We start from the raw sequence: 24,660 nt of genomic DNA, 5'->3' as shown, positions 1-24,660 counted from the left end.
ATTTTCCAGCTAGAACTGAGCTAAAACTAGCATTTTAAAATGAACAATTTTAATCCCCGCAATTAATTAGACTCAAGGAGGTAGTCTATATATTAAACCACCATTTATTCAATTCCATGTTATACAATACATGCATCAAAAACTATTCTTTTTTAATGTTCTGTATTTCAAAATTAAAGAGAAAAATATTCATAATCCAAAAAATCCTTGATATATGTACTAGTTCAGCAAGACTTTTAAGTACATATTTAATTCTATTCCTGTTCAGAAATATACTTAAGCATGGGATGAACTTCATTCACATTTTTGTTGAACTAGAACAGGCTACTGAACTGAGATGATATTACACTGGTGACTATGAGTGTCCTTAAGCACACAAATGCAAAATAAAGTTGAAGTTCTTGATGATATTTTGTAACTTGGAAGATTAAACCAAATGAGAGTCTGTTTGAAGATTCAAAGAGTAATAATCTATTTGAGATCTGTTAAACAATTCATAGCTATCCTTTTGTCAACTCCACTGGCACCATTTAACTGACAATGAAATTAGTTACAGGTTTCCCTCGCCAACCACGATTTTAAATATCCACACTTAATAATCTATGTACCATTTTGGCTACCACAATATACATTTTTGAGTAACCACAGTTTTCTGTGGCTGCACATTAGCCCACCACCTGCCATTTTTCCCCATAAGCCTTTTGTCTTGCCAACCACAGGAACTTTCAGGAACTTAACCCCAGAAGTTGAAAAGGGAAACCTGTATGTAGTTTTTCCCCAAACCCAATTTACAGCCTACTTCTACTACTGAACTGTTTCCTATGACACTACAAATGTAACAGCCAACGTGGTTTCGTGTTGTAGCAGCAAACTTAAATATTTATGACTTACTGGATTGAAATACAGTAAGTCATAAATAAATATTCAGGTTTGGTGCTACATATAACCAAAGCTGATTAGTTGGTGTCTCAGCTCTTGTGCACAGAATTTCACTTGCTGCCAAGATGCAAAGCTTTACTATCAAGTAGCAAGTCCTCCTAAACAAGGTGGAGAACTATATAGAGCAGGGGTGCTTAACCTTCCCTCCCACCACGAGTCAAACCTGACTCATGAAGCCGTGTCATCTAGGCCACAGGACTTCCCAAGGGTCTGGAAATTTGGTCGGGGGGACCAGCAGCAGCATTAATTGCAACTCCCCTGATGCCAAATTTCTGGCCCGATGAGGAGCCCTGCAGGCCACAAAATGTAGCCCCACATGCTAGATCATACCAGCATGCAGCCAAATCTGGCTTGGCATGCAGACAGATCTGGACCGGTGCAGGATTATGTCAGCACACAGCAGGATCAGCCCTATGGACCAACTGCACACAGATCTGGCCCATAGACCAACCCCATCCCACTCATCAGGCCTGCAGGGCCAAAAGGTTGAGTGCCACTAGTTTACACTAGAATCTTCTTGGAGCCTAAGCTGGATTCAGAATTAACAGGATTTTTAATTAAGCAAAAAAAAGCAATACTGCTCAGAAAGGATAAAGAGTATAACATAAATATAAAGCATCTGTATTACATGTTCTGTCTGCATTGTAACTATAAAATACAATGCAGTTTAACACTGCTTTAATTTATATTTCAAAATGTATTGATCAAGCATTGGTTTTCTATCTGATCTTACCTTTAAACAGTCGTACATCAAATGATTCACCATCCACACCAAAAAACACTTCTGAGTGGGATCCCCCACACTTCTGTTGGAAAAGAAAGAAAAATGCCAGGGATTCACTTCGTCCTCGATTTATGTGAGTTACATTTGTCCCTTCAAGGCCTCATTTCTCAGCGAACATCTTTCTGACTGAAAATGACTGACTGCTTCCAAAGGGCATCTGAGACAATGTCACTCCTTAATCAGTAGAAGGAATAGTTGAGTGATGTGAGGCACTTAAATTTTCCCCCTTGGGTATACATACTGCTTCACAACGTGGCACTGCATGTCAAGAATTAAAATGAACGTTTAAAGCATTATATTCATGTGCATGAAGGAGAAGCCAAATTTGCTGCAAAAGATAAATTTGTCCAATTTATATAAACACTCAAGAAAAACAATTGGAAAAAGTGTCACTGAATATACACACACCCACATAGTAGAAGTATCTCTCAAAAACTTCTGGATACCTGTTTGCAATATAAAGAGAAAAAGAAAAAGTTGTTACAGACAGATTTTATGAAGCTTTTACCTGATATACCAGAAAATGGGATATGTGAATTTAGATGATAAAACCTTCCCAATCTTCCAATTAAAGCAGCCACAGATGCTATACTTTTATTCCAAAAGGAAATACCAACGTAAGAGGCTGTGCTTTTGGTATGTTTCTGCCAAACAAAAGTAACCATGTGATTTAAAAGCAAAACAAACAAACCAAAAAATCTAGGCCTCATCATACTGTCCTACCTTTATTATTGGCCTCACTTCCAGTCCAGAAAAATGCCCAACTGCTAAAATCATTTTCCCTGCTCATGTATGACAGACTTAAATCCTGTCACTGGCTCCTTTTTTCCACTCCATCAAATTCAAGTTTTGTTTTCAACTTCAAGGCTTTGCACAGCTCTGTCCTCCCTATTTATCTGCTCTTGAATTTTAAACACAGGGCCTTAGACTGATAGCTCTGCAACTGATGTCACCATATGAGTTCTCCTTTTGTTTCTTCTTGTTTTTTCAATGAACATCTCCAATGCTTATTTATAGAATAAGGTTCAACATAGATTAAGCTGAAGGCCAGTACTCCCTCTTTCAAGTAACTCTTTCAGACCCACTCTCTGGCAAAACTCCCAGGAAATCAACTAGTGGTAGCTATGTTGGCCAGCAGGTAAGTGATAGATTATGTTCATTTATAAATAATAATGATCAGCTAAGGATTCCATTTCTCTGAATTGTATTTCAGCCAATGTAAATAACCGTGTGATCTTACTCCTATAATCCTTGCCTTCCCTCCTACTTACTTCCTTTGCTACTGAGCTTGTGTTTATTGTTTCAGATTACACTAGGAGCTCATCAGGGCCATATCTACCACCTTTATATGTCACTTATACCAACAGGGCCCTGATTATTTCCACAGTTCAAATAATCATACTTGGAAAAATAGAAACCATTAAAACCATTAAAAATTATTTAGTACTTAGCAGAAAGAGACAATGATTATTTGGGGAAATGAAGAAAAAAAAACCCCAGTTCTTTTCTGGCCTTAATTTCCCTTGATTCCACACACAATTTAGGGTTGTTTTTAATGTGGAAAATATGAGAAAATAACATTAAGTTTTAATGGTCATGACAAAAACCACTGGGTCAGAATATTATAATTATATACACATACAAAATGAACATCCAATATGGTGCATTTCCAAAGAGCAACTTTTGTGAAGCTTCAAATAATTTGCTTAATGAAATATACCCCTCTTCCCTTTAGCAGAATCTGCTTCATTTTCTAAGTAGTTTTTTCCATGATGCCACGATTAAAAACAAAGTTTTTTGTTTTTTCCTTTGTTGGAATAACAAACATAGTCCCTAAAGCCATGTTGACATTACACAGAACATATGAAGAAACTTTTATGGTCCTTGGTGCATCTTGGTTGGTATAAAAACCCTGATGATGCCTTTTAGTAAGAGAAAGGTAGTTAGCTATGTTAGTCTGAAGTCAGGAAAAAGGCATGGTATATTTGCACTTTACAGACAACAGGAATCAAACATCTGGTCTGTGGAGCTGTATAATCAGGCTGGACCCAGTGCCACACACCCTGCGCACAACCCAGGGGGTCAACCCAGAGCATGCACTATATGCAATGCCCATGCCTGAACAGCTCTCCGTGTTGGCTCCAGAGCCAGTCTGGATCAGGCGGTATGGAAGCAGAAGTGACAGGGTGCTGCATGCAGCACACACCATGTCCTGGTCCCCGGTGCTGCCTCCAACACCAGGTCCAGCATTCTGCATGCTGGACCTGGTGCTGCAGGCACTGTACAGGAGGTCAGCCCTGATCCAGCCAGCAGACTGGCCCAGAAACCTTAATCTAACTCCGTGGGGCAGATGAGTTTGTCACTTATGTTATAGACTAACTAAATCAAAGAAGCATAGCATAAGCTTTTGTAAGCAGATCTTTACAGTATCTTATTTCATCAGATACTGTAAAGGGACACATTACATCACATCACAGCATCTAATGAACTAACCACACCGCTTACAAAAGCTTATAAAGTACATTTCTGATTTAGTTAAGTCCTTTATATAACACTTGAAAAGGGAAAAGTACAGCTACTTGGTTACAACATAGGGACAGAAGAGATGGGAAAAGTAGCAACGTACAAAAATAAAGACAAGAATATTCACAACAGGCACAAAGCTTTAAACAAGAATTCATCTTTAGTGTTTAAGACGAGAAAAGTGAACTGGATGATAATTCCCTGAGTCCTGTCTCTTATCAAAACCCCACATTTTCTAACTTTTCCTGTTCAAAAGAATTCCTCATTTTATCACTGACAATTCCTGTACACATGGGCTGTCCACCTTCTGAGTGGCCAGAGGCACGCACCCCAGCCACACATCCCAGTTCACATACACCAAGCCATATTCTGCACAGGCTGCACCACACCCCACATGGCAAGCCCCTCCCCACCACGATAGTGGTCCTATCCCCTGCATGCCATGCCACATGGCCCCTCCCCAACTGCACCAGGTAGCAAGTGCTCCCCTAGCCTCACTGCTGCACTATGCCAGTCCCCCTGAGCTCTGCAAGCTGTGCCATGTGCCCACCCCAGCACTGCATGGCACCCTACTGTACCACACTGATGTACTTCACAGGCTTCCCAAGTCTCCTCCTGCAACCTAGCTAAAGGCTACCTCAGCCCAGGGACAGTGCTGGTCCACCCCCAGGGCCAGGCACAGACACTGAAAGTAGGAGGGAGCAGGAGGCTGGACACAGCAGCAGCCGCCACTAAGTGGTAAGGAAAGCAGTGCCCAGGCTGGGAGCCCAGGAGCTGCCATACAGACAGTCCTGCTGTATATTAAATGTGTTTAGGTAGCTACCTTAATGCACAGGAGGGTTGTTATACAATAAATATTAAGAATGCTCCCTTGCTGACCTTTTCACATCAGCTTGTACTCTCTTCCCCCATCCCTCAACACATTTTACAGCTACATGACCATCAGAGAAATAAGGGGTTTCTGAGTGGTTGAACTCAGGCTTTTAGTACCATTATTTTGTCTTTCTGCCAGTCAGCTAAGTAGAGCATTACGGTCAAAGTCCATAACCACTGTAATGTCTCTGTAACCAAAAGGTTTAGCTGGGATTAATGAACTCTGATGTTTACATACTATGAGCCCCTTCCTAACACACACAGACACACTCTCTCTCTCTCTCTCTCTCTCTCTCTCTATTTAGTCATGCTAGTAGCCCCACCATTTATCATCAGAGCTACTTACCAAGAAGTTGGCAGGATAGAGCCTTATGCTACATAACTTGAAAAAAATCAACATAATAGTTTCTCCCTGTCAAAAACCCTACACAACTGAACACAGATTAATATTGATATCACATTTAAGAAGTATGTAGCATAAAATAAAACACATAAGATCAATATTTGGCTCAAGCAGCAGTTACTACTGTGTATGACCACTCGCTTTCCTTAACCCTTTGATGTCAAGAAAAAGCTCATGTTTGGCACACGTCCCACCAACAGAATAGATTTTTTTCAGACCCATTATATTGCACTTACATCAACTACCAGAACCAAATGTGCCCAGTAATCAACATGGTCCAAGTCTTGTTACTAGTGGGTGAAAGAAAAGACCAACATTTAAGCCAATCTCAATGCATGCAAGTTTTACACTTCGTTACTGCAGCTGTTATGAACTGAGTACTTGTAATTGTTGTTGTAAAATACTGCATAGAAATTTTAGAAAAAAAGGGCACTTGTATATATCCTGCTAAAGAACAGTGAGGTAAAAATGACAGTATTAGAACTAGCAACAACACTATTCCAACGAATGGTGACTATAAATACCAGTTCTGGTTCTCAGCTCATTCCAATTCAAAACTAAGTGGCCCATCCACTGTAAACTATAAAGCAATTTAACAAATAACTAACAACATTTATGAAGCCCAAATTAATTCCTATAAGAATAATACAGCCTTATCTCTATAAAATAACAGAACAGCACTCCACAAGGCATTTTTCTATTATGCCAAAATGAAATGTATAAATGCCATAAAAACAAATCTTTTTGGTTAATTCTGAAGTACAGAAAATCTCACCATCTGCTTTTAATTTCATTTTCTGCTTTTACATACTTATATACAATAATACAAACCACAAAATAATAAAGCTGCTGTTTTTCAGCAAGTGACACCTGACACTGTCAGTCATCACTTTTTGACAGCCATCTGACAGTCTTCATGACTACAAGATCACAAACAGCTCCATAAATTTATTCTCAAAGCATGACCTGCTGAGATTAATACAATAGTTCAAAATTTTTTGCATTTTTCTGCTCCACTGCTGAAATCCATAGATTTTTCTTGCTTTCTAAGCAGAAGTTAGTTTAAGGTAACCTGTTACTTTAAGATAATAAAATTATTAATTATTTCCCCTTACTACAAAGGCCTTATACTAGAATTTTCACAGCCTCATTGTCAATACTTCGTTACTTTGAAATGACAATCAATCCCAAACATCATGTTATTTATGTATTACCACCCATGAATATTATGGCTGGTACTAACACCATATAAGCACACTGCTTTGATCATGAACTATAAACACCCTGCCTTGACTATAAACTATATAACATTAAAAAATTATAATAGCTACATTTAACTTTTAGATCAGGCTGAATGATCTCAATCCTGCAAAGGCTAATACATATGCTTAAATTTCATTTCAGCCTACTGGGCAACTTATATTAATAAAGTACTTATGTAAACTAAAGATTTGTTTACCTCTTCTCAAGATCACAGCCAAATTATTTAAAAATATCATGTACCAAAGTCAATCAAACATAAACAAAAAAAGGCAATTCTGAAATTAAGGCTGCCACAAGTGATGTACCATTTATTACAGTGCTGCCTCATCTGTGATCACAGAAAGTTAGTTTAAAGAAGAAACTTAATAGCAGAATTCACTAAGTGCACTCCATCCCATCTTCCAGGTCATTGATGAAGACACTGACCAACCCCTGAGGCACTCCACTTGATATCGGCTGCCAACCAGACATCCAGCCATTGATTACTATTCTCTGAATCGTATACTCAAGCCAGTTTTCCATCTGCCTTACAGTCCATTCACGCAGCCCATACTTCCTTGCCTTGCCTGAGAGAATGTTATGGGAGACTGTATCAAAAGCCTTGCTAAAATCAAGGTATACCACATCCACCTGTGTCCCGACATACACAAAGCCAGGCAATCAGGTTGGTCAGGCATGACGTGCCCCTGGCGAATCCATGCTGACTGTTCCTAATCACCTTTTTCTCCTCAAAGTGCTTAGAAATGAATTCCTTGAGGATCTGCTCCATGATTTTTCTAGGGACTAAGGTGAGGCTGACTAGCCTGTAGTTCCCTAGATCCTCCTTTTTCCCTTTCTTAAATATGGGTGCTATTTTTGCCCTTTTCCAATCATCCAGGACCTCTCCTGATTGCCATGAGTTTTCAACTATGGCCAATGACTCTGCAATCACATCAGCCAACTCCCTCAGCACCGTCGGGTGCATCCCAACCATCCCCATGGACTTGTGCACAACCAGCTTTTCTAAGCGGTCTCTAACCTGTTTTTTCACCACGAAGAGCTGCTCACCTCCTCTCCAAACTATGCTGCCCAGTGCAGTGGTCTGGGAACCACTCTTGACTATGAAGATGGAAGCAAAACAGGCATTAAGCACTTCAGCCTTTTCTGCATCCTGTCACAAGGTTGCCTCCCCCATTTAGTAAGGGACTCATGCTTTCCCTGATCCTCCTCTTGCTACCGACATACTTGTAGAAACCCTTCTTGTTACCCTTCACTCCCCTTGCTAGCTGCAAGTCCAATTGTGCTTAACCTTCCTGACTTCATCCCTGCATGGCCAAGCAATGCTTTTATATTCTTCCCTAGTTATTTCTTCAAGTTTCCACTTCTTATAAGCTGCCTTTGTATGATTTAGTTTACTGAAGAGTTCCATGCTAAGCCAAGCTGATCTTCTGCCATACTTGCTGGTGCAGTCCCTGGCCCCAAGCCTGCAGTGGGCAGCCTGCCCTCACCCTGCACACAAAACCAGGGAGGCATATGCCCCCCCATGCCTCCCATGGGGTTGTGTGCAGTGGTAGAGCTGCCCCTCTTCCTCACCTGCTCTGGGCTCGGGGAGCACCTGCCCCAGTCCCACATCCTCCCTCACTGTGGTGGGGCGGGGGGGTCTCGATCTTCCCCCGCCATGCCTCTTCCCCCACACAGACTCACCAGCAGGATGTCACTCTCCAAGCTGCCCAGCTGCATTTCTGGCCGCATGCATGTGTACAGCTGCGTGCACGCATACAGCATTTATCGGTAACATTATTGGCTACACCAGCTAAAAAAAGCCAATAGCTGATAATGTTAATTTTCCTTTTATCAGTGCCACTCTGATACGCAACTGATATATCAGTGCACATCTAGATGCAGATGCATCAGAGGTCAAGAATGGAAACTAAAATCATGACAAGTAGGACCGCATCTTTACTCCAAATTATTTGTTTGCTCCGGTGCAATCACAACTTATATACTCAGTAAAATACTATTTAAACTGTACAGAAGACAGACTAGTTCAAGTGTGCTTACTGAAGCTGCAAGCACAGCTCTAATTGTAGAGTAGGTATTATAAAGCCTTCAGAAGCACTATCTACTGGTGCCAAAAAAGAACACTCTTTTGTGGGCTGTGTCAAATTTGAAGGAAAAGTCCAAAATTGTGCAACTCTAAACAGCTATGGTATGTGGCAACCAGCTAAGGAGAGGCTGAGTTACCATAGCACCATCCTCCATCGAAGCAGCAAGGGCTAAACAGGCATTTCAAACTGAACACTTTCCCAAAATCCATTAATCTTCTCTGGGAATCTTAGTTCCTATATCTGTATCTACCTAAAAGTGACTTGGATTTTTTTTTTTAATGTAGCTTTGTACTTCACTTATAGTAAAACTTGTTACCCTCTGGAAGGTAGGAAAAAATTAAGAATGCCTGGTTCTGGTGCTCAATCCACTAGCCAAAGGGCTCCCACAAGGGCAGCATCATAACCAAACTGGATTTTTAGTATACCGATGTATGCAAACAATGACTTAACACCCCCTAAAAAGAGAACCTTTTAAATTCAGGAAGTACTGAAGTCATACAAAACAAGGTGCAAAAGAGCTCACTGAACTGCTTTCAGTATCTTTACCCAGTACTATTTCTGATGTCTCCAAGATAAATGGACAAAGACCATTTGGTCACAATAGTTAGCAAGACCATTTTCAATTCTGCATGTTGTTAATTTGGCATACAAAGACAACCCTGCCCCTCTGTCAATGTTTCCTTTTTATAGTGACTAACCACTGGAACAAGCTACCAAAATGGTAGATTTTTCATCTTCCATTTCTAGAAGATAGGTTGCTTGATTAAAGCCTATTTGTTTTGACACAAAATTCAATGGAAAAAGTTCTATAGCCTATGTTATACAGGTGGTCAGATTATATGACTCAGTGGCCCTTCCTGATCTTAAAAGTCACATGTCTGCTGGCATATTAATAGGAGTCATACACTCAGAATATTCAAGTGTTTGACTCCTATCTAAAGCTGTACACAGCAGGAGAGCTGTTCAACAACAAGTTCTCACTTTTGGAGACTTATGGGTGTTCAATTTCAGACACTTCTCTTTCTTTCCTCAGAAACACACATTCAACTTCAACCTGAAAACATGGGAAATCCCGTAAAGCAATGGGGACCACGTTTCTTCCTTAGTTATTTCAGGCAGTCCCGTCTCAGATATATCTTTATTTCACACCCACTTTTACCAAGTACCCTCCCTCCCCCCTCTTTTTTTTTTGTTAAACTGACAAAAAACTTAGGGCTTATCTATACTTGAAATTTGTTGGTGGATCAACTTGAGCTGTTTGGCAGCAAAAGTGCCATATGTCCACAAACAAAATCTTTGTTAGCTTAGTTACACGAAAAAATGTACATGTTGCAAAGCAGGTATAGATACATTCCCAGCCTCTAGCAAATGTTGGGTATCTGACAAGTCCTGCCTGCCTGTGCCCTCTACTGCTCTGGGGTCAGTCTGCCGCTTAAATGGTTGGCATGCAACCAAGTACTGTCCTTTGTGATTCCAGCCCAGATGGAGTTCACGTGCTGTTGTAATATTCCTCGTTATTTAGCAGTCCAGTTCAGCATCTTCGGACTGGACCATGATGTAGTGACATGATAAACTTCACTAACTGGAGAAATACTAATGTCTGGGGAGAAGTCATTATTTCCAGCAGTCCTGAAGTAACTCTGTATAGGTACAGATATAAAATTCCAAGAGAAGGGTAAAACCAGCACATGCTGCCTAGTGTCACAGGAAGGCAAAGCACTTCTAGCTAGAATGCAGGAAGACTACATTTAATATGAGCATTTCTGTTGTTGCTACAAGTCACACAAATCATATCTTTGCTAGATGTGCCATTCCTCTCAGCCTGCTGCGGACACTCTTAATGATCCGGAAGACCCACACCTTGCAAACTCCACATAAGAGAGCGGTGAAGATCCTGAAACACCTTGAATCAGACGTGGAGAATGAACCTGAACCTTTAAAAAGGCAGACACAAATTGTGGAAAGGACCAATTCCAGCGAATACTGGAAGACCTACTGCCAGAGCTCTCTACAGGAGAAGGGATGTGGGGATGCCAGGATGCCATATTCATGGTAGCCTAGTATTTCTCCATTTCAAGAACTTTGAACATGCCCAATTCCACCCAATGCTCACAAACATCTCTTCAGATTATTCAAGTTCTCAAATCCTTTTTCTAATCTAACAGAAACCTCACATAATGCTTCCACAGTCTGCCACGTACACTTCCCACTACAATGCTTACTTACTTTCTCCTCCCCCTTACCTTCTACCTATCATCTATTAGGTATACCACAATGCAAACAATCTCAGAAAACATAGAGTAGTAGTGGAGCAGTGAACCATGGAGTATCTAATCAGAATGCAGAGGGATTATGTCAATACAAGGCTGTGGTACGAGTCCAAGGTAACATAAAACAAAAGTAATCATGAGTTCACTGTTTGTCATAAAGGTACTGCTTGCACAACAGCTGTCACAAATCACTTACTGCAGATGCAGAAAACCAGCAACAAGTTACAACTGTGTATGTGCTGTTACAAGCTACCTGTGAATTAGCAGCAAGTTTCTGCTTGCTTTCAAAGCAGCAACAAGCAGTTCTTCTTCCCTCTTTGCCCAAAGTTTTTTTCCCCTTCCATATCAGTCACTTCCCAACCTAGGGGACTATAATTTCTCCCACTGCAACTTACTTAATTTTTATTTTTAACTAAAATTATATTGTTTTAATAAGGGACAGGCTATTCCCTTCAAATCCTCTTGCTGGAAACATGAGTCTCCTGAAGCAGGGGAGTCAAACCTACCCAGAGCCTCAGGCCAGATCTGGACTGCAGGGGCTTCATAGTTTCATAGTAGCTAGAGTCGGAAGGGACCTAGGTAGATCATCTAGTCCGACCCCCTGCCTTGGCAGGAAAGAGCACCGGGGTCAGATGACCCCGGCAAGGTGCTCATCTAACTTCCTTTTAAAAATCCCCAGGCTAGGAGCCTGCACCACTTCCCCTGGAAGCCAGTTCCAGGCCCTAGCCGCCCTGACTGTGAAGTAGCGCCTCCTAATATCTAATCTAAACCTACCCTCCGCCAGCTTGTGACCGTTATTCCTGGTCACTCCTGGCAGCACACGGGGGAAAAGGGACTCCCCCAATACCTGCTGATCCCCCCTGACCAGTTTGTAGCAGGCCACAAGGTCCCCCCTTAACCTTCTCTTGTGGAGGCTAAACAGGTTCAGGTCCCATAGCCTCTCCTCATAAGGCCTGCCCTGCTGACCCCATATCATACGATTCTCTCAGGCCAGATCAGCATGGCCACATTTGGGTGGCAACACGTCTGGGAACTGGCAGTACTGTGGGGCTGCAATTGAAAAGCAGTGTGGTGCAGAAATCTAGCAGGATGGCAATACAGAGTTAGGGCCATGCAGTGGCACCGGATGGGGTTCAGACAGTAGCATGGAACCACATTCAGGCAGCAGCGCAGGTCAGGAGTGCATCTGGGCAGCTGCAGCACAGATAGGAGCATAAGGGTGGGGGGCTGCATTTGAATGGTAGTGTGGAGCTGTGGATGCTGCCCCTGATGCCCCCCCCCATAACTTCTGTAGCCCAGTGGGCCAAATGGAACAATTCTGACCTCCATCAAATTTACAAATATCCTTTCAAAATATTCCAGAAATGGTCTCACTAAAACTTTACACCACCTGAATCTAAGTATCTGCTTTTGAAAAACCTGTACTTTGGAACTACTGTTAACTCCAGACAGTTTATTTAGCCTGTTGCATATAATTCCTTTCAAAGGTGAACACAAAATAAGGATGCAAAGGCTGCATTAATTTGAACAGAATCATCTATTGCCACTACCCAAAAACTGCATTAAAATCATATACCTTGTGAAAAAGGAGAGCTTAAGACTGCAAGTCAATTTGCTAAGACTGGAAATTAATTCCTATGACAGAAGCTAGACCTAATTCAGTAAACAAATGAGAGCATTGACTGTTCTGCCTACCACCCTCCCTGACATCCTTAATTTAGCAAGCCAGCCAGAAGGTAGCTGAATTTGACCTGGATGCCAGGAGGACTGGGAGCGCAAAAATAAAGCTTTACTATTAAGGTTGTTATCAACCTCCTATTCTGGTGATCTGGGATTCTTGGGCCTACGCCATCCAAATCATTAAAGATGTCTTGACCAGGCTGAGCAAGAGGAAGATGACATGGCTACCTCCATTTACCCTGGCTAAATCCCCAACACCTGCTGGAACAAGATTAGCGTTCCTATTGTCATTTCATTCCTCACACATTCCTTTCCTTCTTAATTCTCTTTCTGCCATCTGTTTAACGGTCTGGCTTAGGCAGCCGTGACTGCATCATTTGCCACATTGTTCTTTTATCATGGGATCACAGCAGTATCTTACATGGCCTGATGGTGGTACAAGTTTCACGTCTCACTGTGGATGTGTCCGGTCCATGTTTCTCCAGCAGGGAGACAGCCAGTAGGAGTCAGTACTACAGAAAGAAGCTATATTTTTCCTTCCTTACCATGGGTTTGTCTCCTTTTGTTTCTGTTTTCAGTGAAACAGGATCATACTTTAATGAAAACAGCAACTGCAGCTACAGACTCTCTCACTTTATTTTCTGCTTTCCTCTAGCTAATACCTAAAATAATCTAATAAATTAATAGTTAATAATCTAAAAAGCCTGTCAAACAGAGGGGTTTCCTGTAAAGCTTCTCTACAAATTAAGGGAATGTGAATATGTTACACGAATGCCTTCAATATGCTTTCCATGTTTAATGCTTTAAAAGGTTTATCCTTCTTTCTTCTGCATCTTTATTTAAACGGTTAAAGAATTTTAATGATGGTTGTTGCCATGGCACTAAGCAGGCCTAAGGTCTCTCTGCTGTGAGATTTTAAGTTCACGTAACTGTTTAGCGATGTACAATGATAGGATCACATTAACCACCTCTGTTACGTCTCTGGCTCTCTGGGCCCATTTAGACCATCAGAATTAACAGAGGAGAGCACATTCACCTTAACTGGAGTGTCCCAGCAGTTCCTTTTCAACTAGTTACCTACTGTAAATGCTCAAGTCCTTTTCCTAGACTCTGCTTTTCAGGTCACCATGTCAAATCTTACAAACAGGACTAACATTCTTCTTCATCCTTATTAAAAAGAAATCTATGAATATAAGAAGCTATTAGATGCTAATTATCATTTTACGTTCTACTAAGATAAAACACTTCCCAAAATGCAGCAATAAAAATAATTTGCATCCTATTCCAGCTGATACTGGCTGAACTATGAAAGGAAACACAGGCAGACACACAGCCAGAGGAATTATAAAGCTCATAAAAGCCAACAATTAAATTAAAGAACAGGAGACCTGTAATGAAGCAAGGGTTGTTTTTCCCCATTGGGAAGTTTGTCAGCTTAGCCAGAGGAGTGTTATTAAAAATCTCAGGGGAATTCTTAAATATCAACATATACCATTTACTGTGTGATCAGTTTACACACAGAAGAGGCCTATTTTAAAGGCAGGAGCAGGAAGATATTTCCAGAATCAATTTTAGATAGGCAAACAGAACCACATGAGTTGTGAAATATCAGTATCACCAAATTGGAAAGTGCATTTAATTTTGACTACAGAAAATATATTCATGGGCATCCAAATTGAATTCAAATACCAATATACCTAACTTCGACCATATCATCTCTACCATTGTAAATTCCTTCAAATACAAAATGTACATGAGATTTAGCATGCATTTGGGATTGGTTATTGTGTACCAAGCCAGTCCTCATATGCGAGGGATAAAATACCAGTGGTAATTAATCTCACCATAAACTGTGTTATTTATCATGTTAAGAATATTTTTATCGGCTACTTTAAAACGGTTGGAGAAACAATTCCAATTACCACTCTTAAAAATATATATATGTATATATATCAATGTATATATAATTGCTTTAGCCCAACAGTGTCAAAGAGCCCACAGGCTGATTCCAGCCCATGGACCCATATGACCTGGCCCACAGGATGCAGAACAGACCCCACACGCTCAACCCTGTGCTACATGTGGCACATGGGCTGAGCCTGGCACCATGTGCCCTGAATGTAGCACAGCGGTTCAGTCTTGGCAACTTGGCACAAAGCTGCATGAGGGTTGCTAAGCTGGTCTGTGAGTTGTACTGGGATAAAACCCACTTCACTATGCAGCACCCCAACTGGCTCTCTGCTTCCTGCAGCACCAGGTCTAGCCTGTGCACCACAGGCAGCACATGGTCCACGGTGGGCTCATGTGCCACATGCACAGCAAGCCCAGGGTCAGCAGTCAACTCACCAGTTCCCACCATCAGGATTAATCATTTCCTTAAGTAACAACTCCGTTTTTATTTTTAACCACATCTAAATTTCTAATATACTAACGGGTTCATTTTCTGATAAATAGGTACTGCAGTAATAACACCTATAATTGCAATGAAGGAAAAGTAAATATGTATATTTCTTACTAGAAATTCAGTAGTTGTGCAACCATTTGTGTGGAAATAGAAATGGGCAACTTTTGCCTCCTGGAGATTTATGCAATTTCAGCATGGCAGATAAAAAGTAGCCAACTCAGCTTACTGGCCACAACAGCACTTTCAGGAACTCTTGTACACCAAAATTCTGTGTTAGAAGGAAATCATACAGGCAAGGTATATTAACCTACATAGCTAGTGCTCAAATTTCAGAATGGATTTTCTCTCTACTTCCATATTCTGTGATTGCTATAAAGCTTCCAACAGCAGCTTCCATTGAAGAACTCAGCAAACATCCTCATTTACAACTGAATCCACCTGATGAATCCCCACTCACCTACAGAATCAAAATCAATGCCTATAATTATGGCATATACAACTGTAGAGAATCTTCATCTCTTACTATATACTTTGCTGCAACAACAGTCAAATGGGTCACTAACTGGCTGGAGGGCCATACCCAGAGAGTGGTGGTGGACGGGTCATTTTTGACCTGGAGGGATGTGGGCAGTGGGGTCCCCCAGGGCTTGGTCCTCGAGCCCGCACTGTTCAGCATCTTCATCAGCAACTTGGATGAGGGGCCAAAAAGCACCCTGTTCAAATTTGCAGACGACACTGGTCAGGCAGTGGGACCTCTATGTGACACTGGTCAGGCCGCAGCTGGAGTACTGAATCCAGTTCTGGGCACCGTACTTCAAGAGGGATGTGGACAACATGGAGAAGGTTCAGAGGAGGGCCACTTGCATGGTCACGGGGCAGCAGGGTAGGCCCTAGGAGGAGAGGCTATGGGACCTGAACCTGTTCAGCATCCACAAAAGAAGGCGGAGGGAGGATCTAGTGGCCTGTTACAAGCTAGTCAGAGGGGACCAGCAGGCACTGGGGGAGTCCCTGTTCCTCCAAGCACTACCAGGAGTGACTAGAAAAAATGGTCACAAGCTGGCAGAGAATAAATTTAGATTAGACATCAGAAGGCACTGATTCACTGTCAGGGCAGCCAGAACCAACTTCCAAGCCAAGTGGTGCTGGCTCCTACCCTGGAGGTCTTTAAGAGGAGGCTAGATGAACACCTTGCCAGGGTCGTTTGACCCCAATACTTTTTCCTGCCATGGCAGTGGGGTCGGTTGATGATCTGCTCAGGTCCCTTCCAACCCTACAAACTATGAAACTATAAGACAATAAATTCCAACCAAATTCATGCTCTCATAAACACATGCACAGCCTTTCACCCTCATTGCAACTTCTAACAAGTTAGTGTCTCCAGCAGCCTCTGTAATTCTCTAACAAACTCCTAAGAGCAGACATTCCAGATTTTGGTAATAGTAAAACCACAGTCCAGCCAATTACTCAAGCCAGGGTCTAATTAACTTCAGCTACTGTTCACAGGACTGTAATCTAAAAATAAAAAAAAAGCAAGGATGCTGATTAGGTGAAGTAAATAAGTGGATCCACTTAAGTAGCCGTTTATAACCTCAGCAAAATTATGTTTCAAAATAAAAGCAATGCTAAATAAATACTTATTCAGTCTATTATTAAGAACTCTTGTTTAAAGGCTGACCACCAGGACTTTATGTTAATAAAGCTGCCTAAGGGGACAATGTCAGGTAAAATATGGCAGATGTTATGCAAGCCTAAAAACAAAAAGTAAAATGTTCCCAAGAATTTCTTTTATTGGACTCCAAAGAGCTGTTTCTTACTTTTTAAATATATCCTTTCACCTGCACAAATAGTGATGGAGAATGAGTGGCTAGGTTGCAGTACTGCAGAGAAAGAGCTACAGTGGACCATAAGCTGAATATGAGCCAAGTGTGTTCTTGTTGCAAAAAAAAGGCCACATACTGCATATTGGGCTGTATCAACAGGAGTGCCACTTGCAAGTCAAGGATTCTTCTGCTCTATTCAGCACAAGTGAGGCCTGTGAGTCCAGTTCTGGGCCCCACACTTCAAGAACATGGACAGTTTAGAAAGAGCCCAACACAGCGACAAAAATGATCATGGGCCTGGGAAACAGGACTTGGAGGAAAGGTTAGCCTTTTCTTTCCAAAAAACTAGGGCTTTTTAGTCTGGAGAAGAGAACATAAAAGGGGGATTTGATAACAATCTTCAAATACCTGAAGGACAATTACAAAAAGGATGGAGACAGGATTTTCTCTGTGATTGAAGGAGACAGGAGTAGGACCAACTGTCTCAAGTGGCAGCAGAGAAGTTTAAGTTGGAAATTAGGAAGAACTTTTTGACAAGGATGGTCAAGCACTGCAACAGGCTACCTAGAAAAATTGTGGAATATCCATCACTAGAAATTTTCAAGCACAGGTTGGACAGACATTTTGCTGGAATCATTTAGTCAGGGATGATGGTCCGTCCCTTCTATCCCTACTTTCCTATGATCCTACACAGATTGCAATCCAAATACTGGGCCGGCCCACACATTCGAAACAACGGCCATGCCTCCCTGGGGCACAAAGTTAAAACTGGCAGAATAAACTGAGCTATCTTATTAAGCAATTATTCAGAGGCTAAGATTTAGCTATCCTGGTAAAGATGCCAGTAAAACAGATCAGAGAATCAAAGCCATTTAACTGTAACAAGGTATATTCTTTTGCTACATAACTGTAAGTCTGGAGTCTATTGTAAAATATGTCAATCATGACTGAAGCATTCTGCCAAAAATGCCTACCCTCCAGCAGCAAACCTGAACATTACCTGAGATACCTTATTTAGCTTGAGCTGTGGGAACACAAAATCATAATTTTGCAAGTTTAAGGTGTATCCAAATTAAGAGCATCTTGCCATGATAATATAACAAGACTGGCAAAGTCTTCTCAGTGTAGACCCAGGCCGCCTTCATGTTCAACAACTTGCGTTCCTCCAAGCCAAGGCAAACCTGAACTAGATGGGCAAAACAAGAGACAGGCAACTTTTATCACCAATTTAAGCATCCATTAAAAATAAGCCAGCTGAGTCATATCCCCAACTTAACCATCCTTCTTTAGGATAATCCAACTGCATTAGGAATCAGGAGAAAAAAATTATTCAAACCACCAAAAAACAGCTAATTAAAGTAAGAAAGGATGTATTTTCTAAAGGAGAAGGAAAAGGAAAGTTACGAACATCTTATAAAGCTGAAATCTAGGACCACTGACAAATACAGGAAATCTGATTGAAAAATTAAGATATGGTGAACTAAGAGTATTAATATTTGTGGTATGAAGAATATAGTTTATATCAATAGAGTCTTCAGAGGATTTCACAAAGGCTATAAATTATAACATTGAAGACAGGAGACATTAAATAACCCACCCTCTATTTTAATAAAAGATGTCCTGGCCCAAAGAAAGTCTACATACATTTTTCACCCTTCCCGAAATATTTCATTTTCATTTCCTCAAAGGCTTGATTTCTATTGCATATACAGAGCTGGTCACAAAATGAAGTGATTTTTTTAACACCTTTTTTTTGGTCACTGTTTTCTAGTCATACAAGATTTCCCTACCACAAGAGATAGGCCATAGAATAAAGAACCTAAATCTGACTGGAAAAAGCCTTTAAAAATGCAGTAAAACAGCTGACCTAACCAACACTAACCAGAACTGATCAAACGCACAGGAAAAACATAAGGGTTCAGATCTACAGATATCCACACACTACCAAGTCTACCAGGAATTAACCAAGACCAGACATTTGTAACCCAAGACAAGATTTGGTCATCAGAGCCTTGCCATTTAAACACAAACATCAAATTTGACATGAAATACAGTCTTCCATTAAGGTGAAATAATAATTATCCTTTCAGATTAAGCTATGCATTGCACCGCAACATAACTTTAGATGCCTACTTGACTTAGATAATACAGGCAGTTATTTAAATGAGTTCCCTATATACTTAAAGTTTTCCTTGAAACTACTACTTCTCTCCTGAAAGACCTAACCAACATTAGGCAGTAATTTAAAGCCTATCCGCTCAAGCATTTGACTGGGTATGGCATTAGTACATTTTTTTTTTAAATCAAGACAAATGTTTGCCATTTTAACATTGATGTTTAAGTGAAATCTTTTTTTTCCTTATAATATAATCATTTTTCTGCAAGATTTGAACTTGTTCTGAAGAGCTGATATACTGTATGATTATCTCGCAGACAGAACCCACGTAGTTATTCTACACTGCAATGTAGAGTCAGCTGCTATTTTAATTCTTTACTTTTATTTACTCATTTAGTAAACTACTACAGCTTACAAGAACCAGGAGTATATTTATAGGGCACACTACAGTGCCATGTGTGTATACCCAAAGTAGTTCTGGTAGCAATAAGACTGTGGCCACATTAGTTTAGCACTTCTCCTTGGCTAAGCAAAGTATTAGCATAGCACTCTGCCCAGTTTAACATACTGGTCATTTATATACATACCTTTTCATCCTGCAACACACCAGAGATCTGGCGGATCAGAGTCTGCTCCACAAGTGAGCTGACATGCACTGCACTGCATCACATGCAGTTGTCTATGTGACGAAATGTGCATCAGCATACAGAACATGGCAGCAGTGCGCTTTTGAACTAAAACACTTTCCATGAAGTGCTGTTTCACCACTTGTACAACTGCATGCACTGAAGTGCTGGAACTTTTAGAAGTGCTCAGGACTGTGGCACAAATGTGTGCAAATGCCCACTTTGTTTTTCAGCTAGGGAAAAGTGCCAAGGTAACGTGACTGTAGCACTTCCACTACCTGTTTAGAACCAGTTTAGGTATCTCCATATAGCACTGCACCTGTAAATATAGTGTTTTTCCCATTTAACACAGCAAGTCAACTTTCCAGTATTTTGTCAAAGCCCATTTCTGCATTACTAGGATTTATCTAAATTGATCAGTTCCTCTTATGGCAAGGGAATTGAACGCTGAAGTCAGTAGCAGTGAGCAGTTTCACAAGAAAGTTACTTTCAATTTAACAAATATAAATAAGTTCAATGTTCTTTTAAACTTCTCCTCTACCTAATGTATTTTTACAATTTCCCTTAGCTTAGAAAAAATTATAAGCCGTAACTAGACATTCATGGTGAAGCTAGTGCTGCAGCAACAGCAAATAAGCCACTGAAACCTCACAAGCTGATTTTGCAATTTTTCTGGAAAAGTACGTTTTAAGGCCCCAAAAACTTAATAAACTCATTTTTTTTGTCACAACATGTCAGAGTTTGCTTAGAAATCAGGCGTCACATCAGGGAGTAGGGTGCCATTTGTCATCTGAATTGCAGGATTTCAGACATGTTTTACTTCTGTTGTATTAAAAGATTTTATTGAAAACATGATTGAATAACCAGAATCTGAACAAATTATAGAAGTGATAAAATAGGAGAGGCATGGAACAGAGCACTGCTATGAATAAATACAATTATGAATACTACATCACTTCATGTTGGTAGGGTTTTGATTTTCTTATAGCTTGAATCTGTAAATAAGCACAGACTGAAAATTTGTAAAGCGGACTTATGAACTGCACTGAGACTGGCTTTATGAACTGGCTCCTTCACATCATCAAAACAGACCATTAGAAGGAGAGATATATTTCTATATTAGATACTACCGGGATTTTTGCATTTCTTTTTTAACTTTAAAATGATTAAATTTTTATAAAAAGTTCATTCTGCAGCACAGTAAAGCCAAGCATTCTGGGCAAATATTCCAAATTTAGCTATGTAACATTTTTTTAAAACAAATATGAACTCTAAAACCACAGCTAAAACCCTACATTCTAGTCCTGCTCTTTTTTATTTTTTCTCAAACTATACAAGAAAACTAGAAAGAGAAAGAAGCCAAATATAAATCTGCCAAAGTCTATTCAGTTCTCTGAACCTTTGAGCTATATCCTGCATTGTTATTCGAACACATGGAAGGCTATAAAACATCCTCAGTCTCTTTCAATGCTAATTAGAATAAGGATCAGCTTTTCTTCAAATTCTGCCTCCATGAATGCTGTGTGTACACAAGTAACTGAATTCACACAGCATTATTTGTTCACAAAAATCATGAACAACTACATTTACACGTGCAAAACTCTATCACATACATAAGTAAAATATCTGCATGCAAGTGACTTGCACATACAAAAAATAGAAGCTAAGTTTAGGTCAGCCCTTGAATATGCCTTGGTTCAATTTGTTTTGTTTTGTTTTAAATTCAGTAATGTTTTGTGTAAAGTTTTCCTTCTATAAAGCTATCTGTGACCCACAAAAACAGCAGGGAAATTCATGAAGCTGGACATAACACCAATGCATGAGTGTGCCAAACTTCCTGCTAGGCACACACTGCCCATGATTGTGCAGCTTCAACAACTACAGACTTCCTCCAGCTTACAGTAAGGTGTTGCTCTCTCTCTGGAGCCCTAACTATGAGCTTGGAGACAGTATTTGCAGGAGACCCTGACCTAATACCTGGCTTCCCTGTGTTTACCAACTCTTTTGATTGTATTTTCCTGCCCTGTCCCTCATTCCTGGATGCAAGCACCAGGAAGCGTCAAAGCCTCCCAGGTCCCCCTGTGAACTGGTCCCTGGTTTTGCCTTTACATATTCATATAACTGGCCCACAACATGTATAAGCAACATTGCACATGAACTGTTATGTACAAACATAGAAATCAAGTTCCTGAGCCCTGGCTAGGAAGGGAGGAATATAAAACTGAATGAATAAATAAATAAATAGTAAATAAATAAAGTAATGCATAGGCACACAGGACATATTGCATACCCAAAAATTTAATCTGGAGACAATGACCTAGTGAAACCAACCTATGGCTTTTGCTTGTCCTTGCAATGAGGCCAACAGGTACTAATTTCACTGCAGTGTTCAATCCCCCCTGGATTTGACTCAGATGTAGGCTAATGCTAATTTTTAAGAGGATCACTATGTAGCATGCCTCGTGGGTAATGAGTTAGTTCACTGTCATACACAGAAGAAAGAGAGGATGAAGTGTTTGTGGGGAAATAAGAAATCTGCTATCAAATAAAGAATGACTGTACATCATTATGAGAAATTTTCACATCCTGGAGAGCTGTTTCGCAAGTTAGTCCTTAACCACTGATTTCAGCATATTCTTTGTTACCTCTTTTATCTACAGCCCTAAATACATTTATTATAATCAGTGTTTTCTTCTGCTTACTAACACAAAAAATGTACTGCTGAAATATACAGGAAAGTACACTTAACTGCCCTTCTGAAGACTTATTTCCAAAGAAATCTCAGAATTGCAACAGCTCTTGTTTTGCAAAGAAAGCTAAATTGGTGACTGCCGTTTGCAGTGTTCCAGTGCCACCAGCAAAACTGGAGGTTAACAAGGAAGAGAGATGAGAAAGCCTATGGAAAATTTCAGAGAAAGCAATCAATGAATGCCTCCAGCCATCCTCCCTGATACCTCCTCCTTCAAAATAGAATTCAGGTCTTCTCTAGTGGGACACAAACAGAATGTGTGTGCATGTGAAAACAAATTCACAGGACATTATGAAGAAGCAAACAAAACAATTACACATTTTTTCTTTCAAGTCACTATCCTATCATGCCATCTTGATTTTACTGCCTCATCCATTGCCTAAAGATGTACCAGTGTAAAAAAAAAATACAACTAAGTAAACTTAATTTTAATAGAAAATCCTAGTATAAGATTACAAAGCATCCATAGACTTGTGCACTGAGAAATTACCTTTACATGCATGTAAAAAAAATCAAAGAAAAATATGGTTCTGATTAAGACTTGGAAAATCCTAGATTTGCAAGTTATGTTAATTGAATTATTGTAAAGTATAGCTTTCCTTTACTGTCAGTTCTAGATGACTTTTCAATAAATATTTTTAAAAAGATTCCCTTGAGTACTTGTAGCATTCTGTATCATTTCAACAAGAAACACTTTACTTTTTCACACCAAAAAAAGTTATAACAACTACTCCTTGAAATTGTCTTATTTAATGAAGAGAAATAATTAAATCTATAAAAGAACTTAAAACCTAAATAACGTTCCAGAGTGCTAGTCTTGTATCAATACTATCTTCGCTGAATCAAACAGAATCTTCTTTGATAAAATCAAAACATATCAACTGATCACTTTTTGCAAGCCGGATGGTATAAGGCAAGGTTTAGCTATAACAATAATCAATTCCCAGACGTAATGCATGCAGGTTATTTCATTACAATTCAAAGAATTTATTATTTTCAAAGAAATTAATTAAAAAAACAAAACAGTAATATCCTGTAATGGACACTACAGTGAAAGTCACAAGACAAAATGCAACTAATGCCCATGCAAAAAGGCACTATGATGGAGGTCACATGTTGGCACTAAAAGGACCAAGTTAGAATGAACACACAATCCACTGCAACATGAAAGCATGGCTAACCACCCCTTCCAGTCCTTCTGAAACCTTGTTCCATGGCAAGTGTCCTACTTAAAAAAATCACAGGGCATCCAATTCATATGAGCAATTAGTATGAGTTAAGCTCAGAAGCAGCCCCAAAAGTTTAAAGGTATTCTACTTTGGCAGCTGGCAGTTGTACCCATCCAAAGGCATAAAAAGATTTAACCAACATTACAAATATGCTTAAACAATAATCATTACAGAAAAGTAAGCCACAACTTACTATTATAAAAAACCAACTCTCCAGGCAAATCTTTACCTGCACATCTCCATGTCTGGTAAAACTGTGACCCAGACTTAGAAGTAAGTGGAAAATACTAAATGCCCTTAACCTCAGGAACAGGAATCAAAGACTTCATCCTTTGTGAATAAAGTCATTTGCCCTTTCTCCCTCCAGCTTAAACAACTAGTATGGCTTTAGCTGTTCCTTTTAAAAAGCACCTCTGAACTTGCCAGGGTAGATATGATGACATACAGGTCTCTGCAAAAAACATTTTGCAGCAAACTTTGTACAGGTTCTTTTAGGAGCTAAGCTCTCCTGCCTACCCAAGTAACAAGAAAGTAGTAACAAGAAAGATCTTCTACAGCCAGAGTAAGTGTGACACCTGTTTTTCTTCTTTTTTACCACAATACATGCAGTGGCCTATCCCATAGCCTTTCTTCCTATGCACTCCTACAGACTGAACTATTGCTGTTGAGTTGTACTCTGAAAACTTAGTTCATTCAAAGTTGCTCTCTGCAAGTTGGCAACAACCTACTCAACCCACACAGCATCCGACATATGCAGGGAAAGTACCACGGCTGCTACTTCCCTATTTCTGCTGTTAATAATTTATTCTAGGACAGGCTCTTCCTACCCTGACTTGGCAAACCCTGCCCCCATTCTGAACTTGTGTCTGCCCAAATGAAGCCTTCCATCTACAC

General features: G+C 40.1%; 1 protein-coding gene across 8 annotated transcripts in view; it reads right to left on the bottom strand.

The window, feature by feature from the left end:
- The window catches only part of SEMA4D (semaphorin 4D), a 159,319-nt gene that overhangs the window by 124,720 nt on the left and 9,939 nt on the right, over positions 1-24,660 (bottom strand). For 6 of the 8 annotated variants that reach the window (XM_090038542.1, XM_090038550.1, XM_090038549.1 and 3 more), the window contains one exon: positions 1,673-1,745. The exons of the other annotated variants lie outside the window; for them this stretch is intronic. The gene's annotated coding sequence lies outside the window, so the exon portion shown is untranslated. The remainder of the gene's footprint in view (positions 1-1,672; positions 1,746-24,660) is intronic. 8 annotated transcript variants of the gene reach the window in all.

This window comes from Crocodylus siamensis, chromosome 3, assembly GCF_052110815.1.
Source record: "Crocodylus siamensis isolate JL-2025a chromosome 3, ASM5211081v1, whole genome shotgun sequence".
NCBI classification, from domain to species: Eukaryota; Metazoa; Chordata; order Crocodylia; family Crocodylidae; genus Crocodylus; species Crocodylus siamensis.
The sequence above is the reverse complement of the archived record's forward strand: the minus strand, read 5'-3'. Positions and strand labels throughout refer to the sequence as shown.